Here is a 9,956-nt window from a genome sequence, read left to right as displayed (position 1 = left end):
CCTTTGCCTTCCCTCTCCCTCATCTCTCTCTGCCCTGGTCTAGCCTGCTGCCCGCGTCTCTCCCTGGGCGCGGTCTCCTCCACTTCTCCTTCCTTTTCCCCACAATGCTCAAATATTCTCTCTCTGTCTCTCTACCTCCCCAACCCCCACCTTCCCTCCCTCCCCCTCCCTCCCCCTCCCTCCCTTATCCTATAGACCCCTGGGTACAGCCCCTGCCCCATCCCCCGCTGTGGCCAGGCCTGCCCCCCAGATGTCTGCCTTCTCCCTGGGAGGCAGAGAGGTGAGGGCACCTCAGGCCCTGGGTCTCTGCAGGTGAGAGGAGAGCCAGGCAGTTGCTGGTGTTAATTGCAGGGAGGATGTCTGGCAGAAATAAGGTGGTTTTTCTGCTTCAGTGACGACTGTTACAATCAAATTGTCCACAGACAATTAGCGGAGTGGGAGAAATAAGAATTAGATTTCTAATTATTTTCCCAGTAAAAGCCGCCCTGGACCCCGTGGGTGAGGGGGAAGGGCTTCCAGTGGAGCCAACAGGCGCTTTCGTGGACCTCACTCCCTGGGCGGGGGAGGGGGGCCAAGTAGGAGTTTTCAAGGGGTGAAAGACAAGGCAGACCTTGCTGAGCCTGGGGTGCTGGAAAGAGCTGGGAATCTGGATGCTTGGGCCCCAGAACTAGTCTTGATGCCCCCTCTTTTAGCTTTGCCTTGTTCACTCCAAAATGGAGGCATAATCATTTCCAGGTAGAGAGTTGCTGTGAAGGGTGGAGGAAGTAAGGTGAGGTGGCTCCAGATGGGGTTTCGACCTGGCCCTCCTGGGTGTGCAAAGTCACAGGCACACCAGCAACTGGGAACCTCTCCTTCCACACCCCTCGCTCCCTGGACATGGTCCGAGGCAGTGACAGAGGGCGGGGGCTGTCAGAGAAAGGAGGGCTGGCCCCAATAGATCCTAGCTCATGTGAGGGCCTCCCCCCAGCCCCCACCCCATGCCACATGTCAGTGTGAGCCCATGTTCCCACATATGTCCAGTGAGGCTGCCGTGCACCCCCTGCGCGGGATGGAAGCAGGATTCTGTGACACATGTGTGAAGGGCTGGCCCCCTCCTGGCACACACACGTGCTCAGGAAACACAATTCCCCGTGAAAGTACCATCAGAGGTGTCGGGCTAAAGGGGGGTATTTCTGGAGGGAGCCCATTTCATAAGCTAAAGAAAGGGATGAAAACACAGATTTGACTCCTACTAGGCACAGAGCTGTGTGCCTCGTGCCCCTGGCCCACCAGACCCAGCCTTTGTGGGCCTCGGGCTTGTAGACAGGGGCCAGAAGTCAGGTCCAGGACAGACTGGCTGAGCAGGATAGTCCTGGGTTTGGTCTGGGCTGTGCCTGTTCTAATGAGTCGGGTAGCTTCCACTTCCCCTCTGGGAACCTCAGTTTTCTTGCCTGCAAAGTGGGGGAAATAACAGTGACCTCCCCATGGAGTGGCTTCAAGGCTGTGCAGACATTTTTTGCCTAGTCCATGCTATACAGGGCAGGGCTATGGGCACAGGCTGACTTGAACACCAGCGCCCCAAGTGTCCTGCACACAGGCCGAGTTGGGAGACTCGGGCCCCAGGGCCTTGGAACCTGACTCCACACTAAGCAGAGGGAAGCCTTAGCTCACTGATGTCCGCTGAGTCCCCAGGCCAACACACCTGCACACATAAACCGTGCAGGGACTGCACATGATCACTCTCACTGTCACATCTGCACACGCTCACACACACGCCCCCTCCCGGGGCAGCCAGAGTGTCCCTAAGTGAACTGAGGCAAGCACAAGGCCACACCCACTGGGCTGTGCTGAAGGAGGCAGCTGCAGCCCAGCTGTGGGGTCTGGGGTACAGTGAAGGGAGCTGCTTGGAGACCCAGCTGGGCAGGAAGGCCACTCAGCAGTATCTTGGGCTCCCTGCTCTCTTTCTACCTCTGGGGCAGAAGGTGAGAGATGGCAAGGCTGAGGTTACCTGCCTGGAGGGTATGAGACCCTCTACCTCTATTACTCACCCCTCCCCTACTGCCTTTTATTCAACAGTGTCTGGATCCCAGGGGATGGTGCCCCCACCCACCTTCCCCCACTTCCTACATAATTCTTCCTTTCTCCCCAACCCCCATCTCCTGTCTCTGTCTCTCTGGGACCCTGGATCTTTGTCTCCCTGGGTCTGGGTCTGCCTGCCTTGGTGCTGGGCTATGTAAATGTGGTATTTCCCATCTCATCAGCAGGGCTGCCTGCTTGGTTCACATTTAATTTGATCCCGTGGCAGCGCCTCTGCGGAGCCACTCATCAAAGCAAGAAGACAATTAGGTGAATGTCAGGGTGGCCTAGGCCCCACGGGAGCAAACAGGGCCTGGAGCTGGGGCCAGGAGGGGTGTGGGGCAGGGGCCTCTCTGCAACCTCCATCTCCCTCTGGGCCTGTCTATGCGTGGGACCCAGTGTCTGTAGAGGCCTGGGCCGCCCCAAGAAGGCCAGACTCCCCTCTGCCTAGGACCTACTTTGAGAGGCATGACTGGTGCTCCTACAATGGAGGAAGAGCTTGGCAGCCCCCCTCTCCACATCCAGGCCACAGAAAGCAAGGGCCCCGCCTCAGTGTGGTGATGATCAAGTAGACTCCAGGGCTGGGTGCTGACGGAATTTGGGAGATGATCTGAGCTCTGGGGTAACCCAGATCCCCTGAGAAAAGCATGTCTTCTTTTATTCTTTCTTCAGCCACACTCAGCAACTCCCCACGCCCTGCCCATTCAGAAGGGGTCCTGTCCTCCACTCATGGCCATCCCTCTCCTCCCTCTAGGGTGGCTTCTGGGAGTGTTGTCTACACTGGCTATGTGACCCACACTAATCTGGTTTCTATAGCAATCATGTTCCAGAAACTGTCCTCACCAAGGTCACCAGCAACCTTCCTGGCACGCAACCCCATGACCACACCTCATCTGGAGCCAGCACAGCAGCAGGCACAACTGACCTTTCCTTCCTCCTTGGCTCTCCCCTGCTCCCATGACACCTCCTGGCTGGTACCTTTGGACTCTGCCTCTGCCCTTGCTTCACAAGGCTACTCTCCAGAGCCTTGTCCTGGCTCCCTTCTCTGCTCACCCTTCACATGCCTCCTGAGTAATTTAATCATGCCCAAAGTTGCAGTGTGTGCCCATACCGCTGATCTTTGACTGTAGCCCAGATCTACTCTGGGCTTGGGATTCAATTTTCTACTGCCTCCTGGCCCCTGTCCCATGGCTATTTCAAACCCACAGTGGCCCAAACCAAGCTTTTCCTCTGACCCACACCCTGTTGTTCCCTTTAGGCACCCCTGTTGATAACTGGCATCCGTATCTCCCAGTTTCCCAAGTCCATCCTCACCATCCCCATTCTCCCTAGCAAGACCTGCACGGGGACTTCTCATTGTTCCTTGGAGTCATCTTAAACTTTTCTACCATTGTCCGCACATGAAATACCCTCTTTACCTGTCCAAATCCATCTTGTCCCACTTCAGAGTTAAGCTCCAGCCCCCGCTAAGGTAGCATCTCTGCTCAAGCTGGCAGGACCCCCCTCCTATCCTCGGCTCCTGGGCTCTTCTTACCTGCTCCATGCCTGGCACACAGCTGTCAACCTCCATCCATCCTCCTGCATACACAGACTCCTAATGTCCCAGGCTTCTTGTTGGTAAGTGGGACATGGGACCACTCCTGGCCAATGAGCCGTGGACAGAGGGGAAATGATCACTTCTTGGCCAAAGCATATAGAAGCTGGCACATGTCCTTCCAGCTGCAGCAGCAAATGAAAAACCTCTTTTGGGATGGTAGATCCTGAAGATGAAAGCAGCATGAAAAACTAAGTCACCCCATGAAGGACAGCAGCCCTGAGACCTGCCAACCTGCATAAGCCAATAATAAACTTTTGTTGTGTTTGTCCACTGAGACTGAGGGATTGTTACTGCAGCACAGCCTCTCCTATCCTGGCCAACACAGCCCACTCTGAGTTTTATTTCCCCATCTCTAGTGGAACCACCTGCTCTTCCCAGGGTGGTTATGAGAATCCATTATTGAAAGGTCCACATTTGGTTTCTGAGTACCTACTGAATTCCAGGCTCATGAGAAGTGCCTAACTCTGATGGACAGATGTTATGAGCAAAATGTCTGTGTCCCAACCTAATCTATAGGTGGAAGCCCTAATCCCCAGTGTGATGGTATTTGGAGATAGGAGACCTTTGGAAGACAATTAGGATTAGATGAGATCACAGGGTAGAGCCACCCCCTGATGCATTAGTGCCCTCATGAGAAGAGAAAGTGACCTGTACACTCTCTGCCATGGGAGGAAACAGCTAGAAGGTGACAAGGGAGGGAGGGTTCTCACCAGGAACCAAATCTGCCAGCACATTGATCTTGTACTTACCAGCCTCCAGATCTGTGAAAACTAATGTTTGCTATTTAAGCCACCCAGTCTATGGCATTTTGTTATAGCAGCCTGAGCAGACTAAGACGGCGGAGCCCCACGTATTAGAGAGAAAAGGACATAACTATGTTCAGATGCTCAGGTTGGATACTGAGCAATTCTTGGGGGAAGGGCACTTTCAAAAATCACAATGTGAATGTGTCCCCTGGAGTCGTGAACTACAGTAACCCTGTTGTACTCCACTCCCAGTTCTGCTTTGCACCCACAGAAAAATACGAAGATTGGTTGGTTTTGCTATAAGAGGAAGAGTTGGGAGGGGTCCTGAAAGGACACAGAGAAACAGGAACAGGGGTCATGATAGTAATACTGTCATAATAACATCAGGATCATTCCAGTCGTGGGGCTGTGTGTCAGGTAGAGCTCCAGGCACCTAATTTACATGTAATCACTTACTTCTCACAACAATAGCCCTGTAAAGTAGATATCACCATTCCCGTTTTACAGGGGAGGAAACTGAGGCAAAGATAAGTTACCAACATCAAGTGGGTAGGACTTGATTGTGAGCGGTTGAGTCAGAATTGCTCTTCACCCCTCCACTGTATGGGCACCTGGGATCAAGGCAACGTGGGGCCCCTTCCCAGCCCAGTACCTGGTCTGGATTGGAGCATCCAGGGTTAGGGTGAAGGCAGAAGCTGAAGAAACTGATTTCTTGAGCATTTGCGTGTTGGCATGTGCAAGCACAGCCCTTTGGAGCCCAGGGGGACAAGGCACAGAACTGAACAGGAATATAGACCCCCCTTTGCCCCTCCATCCCCCCCACCCTTGTCACCTCAGCTTTGATGCCCAGATCAACCTCTGGGGTCCAAAGGGTAAAGAGGCCACCCCTTTGACCTGGCATTGATATTTCTTGATGTGGGGGAGAGGAGGATTCTTCAGACATATTCAAGGAGGGCAGATGTGATAGAAGTTTGGATAGCACCAGGTAGGAAGAGAGGGTGGAATAATGGGTTTGTGGGTCCCTGTGAGAGCTCACCTCTGGAGCCTGCCAGAAGTGCTGGAGATTTTGTGGGGAGGGGTCTCCAGCTTAGCAGTGAGTACATGGGGACTCAGAGCCTGAATCATTGGGACAGCACAACAAATGCATATGTGACCTCATCTGTGCTCATAGATTCTTCAGCTCTGTGATACATCATGTCACAGACAGGAACTCACTTAATTTTTCTATCAGGCCATTTTACAGATGAAGAAACCAAGGGTCAGAAAGGCTGGATGGCCCAAAGTCCCTTAGCCAGTAGGTAGCAGAAGCTGGCAGAACCCAGGGCACGTGCCCTGTCCACATTTCCAGCTGCCACTAGACATGCCAGCCTTCCTGAGAGAATTCCCCATGTCCCCAAGGAGACCTCCTACTGGGAACCAGGTTATCCAGGTCTCCTGCAGCCTGGCAGAGGTCTGTCTACCAGGGCGAGCCTCTGCCTCACCCGCCCACCCGTGTGCTAGGGACAGAAGGGAGACTTTATGTGCAATCTGCCCAACTCTCCAGAAAGCACTTAGGTTTATGATGTGCATGAAATTGATCGCCAGTTGGCGCAGCCCCCGCTCGCTCAGTGCCAGCCCAGTGCTGGCAGGAGGTTGCCCCCTCCCTCTGCCCCGCTTTCAAGGAGCATCAAAGATGCCTGTCAAGGCCCCTCGTGAGGGTCCTTCTCCACTAACAAGTGCAGAGTGGGTTGGGGAGCTCTGCCCAAAGGCCTCTCCTCCGAGCGCATGCCCCCACCCCATGATAGTTCAATAGCTCCGTGTTTTATGCCAATTCCAGCCTCTTCTGCTTCCCCTCTAACGAGCTGATGCTTTCAAAGGCACCACTAATTGGTGTTTGCGCCTCGCACACCATGACACTTTGATAGTCACTTAGGACGTAGGTCCATCCATCACACCCACAGGATAGGGGGTGGCTCGCCTCCCTGCACCAGGGTGCCCAGGCCTGTGTGCACATGTGAGAGTGCTGTATGTCTTGTTTCATACGTGGACATGTGTCAACCAAGCAGATGTGTGCATGTGTGTATACATTCTCCTCTGGGGTTATCTCCTGTATATCTATGTATTTGCATGTGAACGCACATGCACAGTAAACCATCTGTGCACATGGGGGTGTACACTTGTACATGTGCACAGCTTCCCAGGTGGGTGTGCTTGCGTCACATGCAATAGACCTTGTGTGTGTTCATGCATGTACTCATAAGCTTTGTGTGTTTGTGCAAGGACATCTGCTCTCAGGCATATACATGTGAATGCTTGCAAGTCTACTAATAAGGTACATATGCATGGCCAAGTGCATCTGTAGGTGTGTGGGTTGTATGTCTAAGCGGAGGGTGGGTAGACATGTGCACTGATATGCATGCAGGTGGAATGTGGAGGTGACAGTCTTTGATTGGAGTATTAATGTGTTAGGTGGGCTGTATATGTGTGTGTATGTGATACTTGAACATCTGTGTGAGACACGAAGAGGAAAGGTGTGACATAGTATTCAAAGGCCCACGGGCTTCCAGTTTGAGGCCTGGGTCTGTCATTTTCTGACTGTGGGACTTTAGGGAAATCATTCAATCTCTCTAATCATGATTTTTCTCATAAAAACTGACGCTAAAAACATCTAGCTCATATTGTTGAGTGGATCAAATAGGATAACACCTACAAAGGGCTATCAGGCACATGCAGGATCCAGAGGTGTGTGTCCATGTGCAGGGGGCAAAATCCCTGCTCCCTCCACCCCCACCTGGGAATACCTGCAGTGGAGACACTTTCCCTGGGAGCTGGCTGCCTGGAGAAGAGCCTGTGGGCACCTAGGAGAGAACTGGTCAGGCCCAGGTCACACAGTAACAGCTGTAACCTCTGGGATCTTTGTCACATCCAAAACGAGTTCACACTTTTATTCCCTACTTTGACAGGTGGGAAACCGAGGTGCAGAAGTCGATAGGAGTTGGTGGCAAAGTGGGAACTTGCTGTCAGAGGACACAGTTCTACAAGCTGGCTGGGGGAAGCCAGGATGTCCCTCTGATTTCTGAGAGAGGACTCTTCAGAAGGATGGAGTAATGCACACTTGCATGCACCCCATATATAAATACACAAGCCTGAGACAGAGTCTGCTAAGCCCCCCACCTCGGGCCTGGGGTGCCTGGCTCAGGGGAATGTCCCTGATGGGGAACTCAGGCTGAATATAGGCAACCCCCTAAGGAGTCCAGGCTGTCCCTTCTGTAAACACAGCTCTAGCCTACTTGAATCATTTGCTCACCCAGAAATGGAGGCCCAGGGAGGGCACAGGGCTTGCACAAAGCCACAGGACAGAAGCAAGCTAGAACACAGGCCCCTGGCACCCACATCATGATGTTCACCCGCTGTCCCGCTTATTCCCCACGCTGTCACTCGCTTAGCATTGTTCAGGGTAGGGCCTCTCCACTGGTAGCTCATTGGTCCTCCAAACCTACCTGGTCAACCTGGAGGATCCACTGTGTCCCCATTTGGGGAAACTGACCTCCAGACCTGGGTTCCTGCTGCTGCCACCTAAAATCATAACCAATATGTCAGTTTTATCCCTTCATGTTTTACAGGGCAATTTTTAAATGTTATGTTAAAAGGTCATTGAATTGTTTTTAAGTTTAAAAATTAAAACTTTGAAAATCTCCAGCACCAGCCGTATTACAATCTCCCCAGCTGACATTCGCACTATCATTAAAGTCCTCATGCCCCAGAGTCATCAGCAGCTCTGGCATCCGGTATGAGCGTTCCCCAGCCCCACTACTCCTCACTCCTGAAGCGAGGTAACCCAGCCCTTTTTTTTTAATTTTCAAAAATATTATTTATACATAGAAGAGCTGGGGTACAGGCCAGAGGTGTGGGGGGAGATGAGAGGATTCACCAGGGACAGAGTGGGGAGCAGAACAGGCAGAGCTACTGAAATACACTGCTGAGGGGAACAGAGGGCAAGACAGGCGAGGTCTGCTGAGACATGTGGGTCAGTTCCCTGGCTGGGGACCAAACTCATCGCATAGTGGCTGGCAATAGCCTGATAGCACTGTGTCTTAAAGGTCTCTGACAGCACCCCAGAATCAAGCAGAAATGGCCCTCCTCCACCATTTGCATGTTGTTTCCCCACCCACCCCCATGCTAGCATGAGGATCAAATCTGCATCTCTCCCTGCTCCCAAGAGCCCCTGGCTTTTTCGGTCCTACAGAAACCGTGGCTGGACCTGGGCCCTGAAGCCTTCTCACTGGGGGCTGGCAGCCAGCAAAGGAGTCAGTAGGGCAGGAGGAGCAAGGGGCCCCCTCCTCAGGCCTGGCGCCCCACCCACCCAGCCGGAGGCCTGTCTGCCTTCCTGAGCTCATTAACTGCAGGTCACCGTTCAGCAGGAAAGACAAGGCGTGGGTTCTGCGGGCGTTCATTAGCCGGGAGAGGAACAGTGTGTGTGAAATTAGCAGTCACCTGAGGACCTCGATAATTTCATAATTAGGAGGCCTAATGGCTCCAGCTCTGGATGCCAAATGACTTAACCCCTTGCCTGCTGGGTGCCTAACCCCCAGCCCAAGGCTACAGGGGAGGGCCTATGGTCCCCACTGTGCTGCAGTCCCCCTCCCTTTGGCCCAATCAAGTTCATTTCTACCACCCCAGCGCCCAGCACAAGAGCTGGCACAGAGGGGCTACAAACACACGAGTTATGGAGAGAGTGAATGAAAAAGCAGGTGTCTGAATGGGGAGAGTTTCAGCGCACACCACCCCCCCTCCACCCACTGTTGCAGGTGCTGGGGGAGGAGGCCTCTCCATCTGCACGAGTAGGTATGTGGCTGTGTGCTGCGTGCATGTGCATGTGCTGGCATGAGAGCACACACATGTGTATCTGCGAGGGCCACTTCTTAGGGCCTGTGTGTGTCCACAGCCACACTCACATATGTGGCCCTTACTCTACTGCCTCCTGTCTAGAAACAGGTGCTTTGTGACAGGCCCCAAGAGCCACCTTTGATGCCAGTCTCTCCTGGAAACACCTGAATAATGGTGACTCCAGAATTTCTATATGGGGGCACTTGAGGGGCACACCTGGTAGGGGGGAAAGAGGCCTAGGGAGTTTGCTTTGAGCCTGCATTCACAAATGAAATACAACGTTTTTATTTAGAGTGAATGTTTCTGGGAGGCTAGTGCTAATAATGGGGGGGGGTTAAGTCACACCCTTTCACATAGGGAAAGCTGTTTATGGCAGCTTCTGAACACCCCCTACCCTACATTTCTCAGCTGTTCCCACCCCCTCCCAACCTTCCCCTCATCCTGAAGAGGTGAAAGTTGAGGTGGGGGTGTAGGCCTTCCCCTTCTGGTAGAATCGGTTGAGCCTCCTTCCCTTGTCCCTGCCTCCCTCCCTTAGTTGTGGAATGGAAGTGGGGAGGAGGTGAGTGGGGTGAGCGGGAAGGAGAGGAGGCATGAGGAGAACAATAAAGGAACTGAGCAAAGAATAAGGGGAAGGGGTAAGAAAGGGAGGGGGGAAGGCTGGGAGGTCCCAAGGAGGTAAGAGGAGAGAGGAG

Source organism: Talpa europaea (assembly GCF_964194135.1).
Source record: "Talpa europaea genome assembly, chromosome: 9".
Taxonomy (NCBI): domain Eukaryota; kingdom Metazoa; phylum Chordata; class Mammalia; order Eulipotyphla; family Talpidae; genus Talpa; species Talpa europaea.
The sequence above is the reverse complement of the archived record's forward strand: the minus strand, read 5'-3'. Positions refer to the sequence as shown.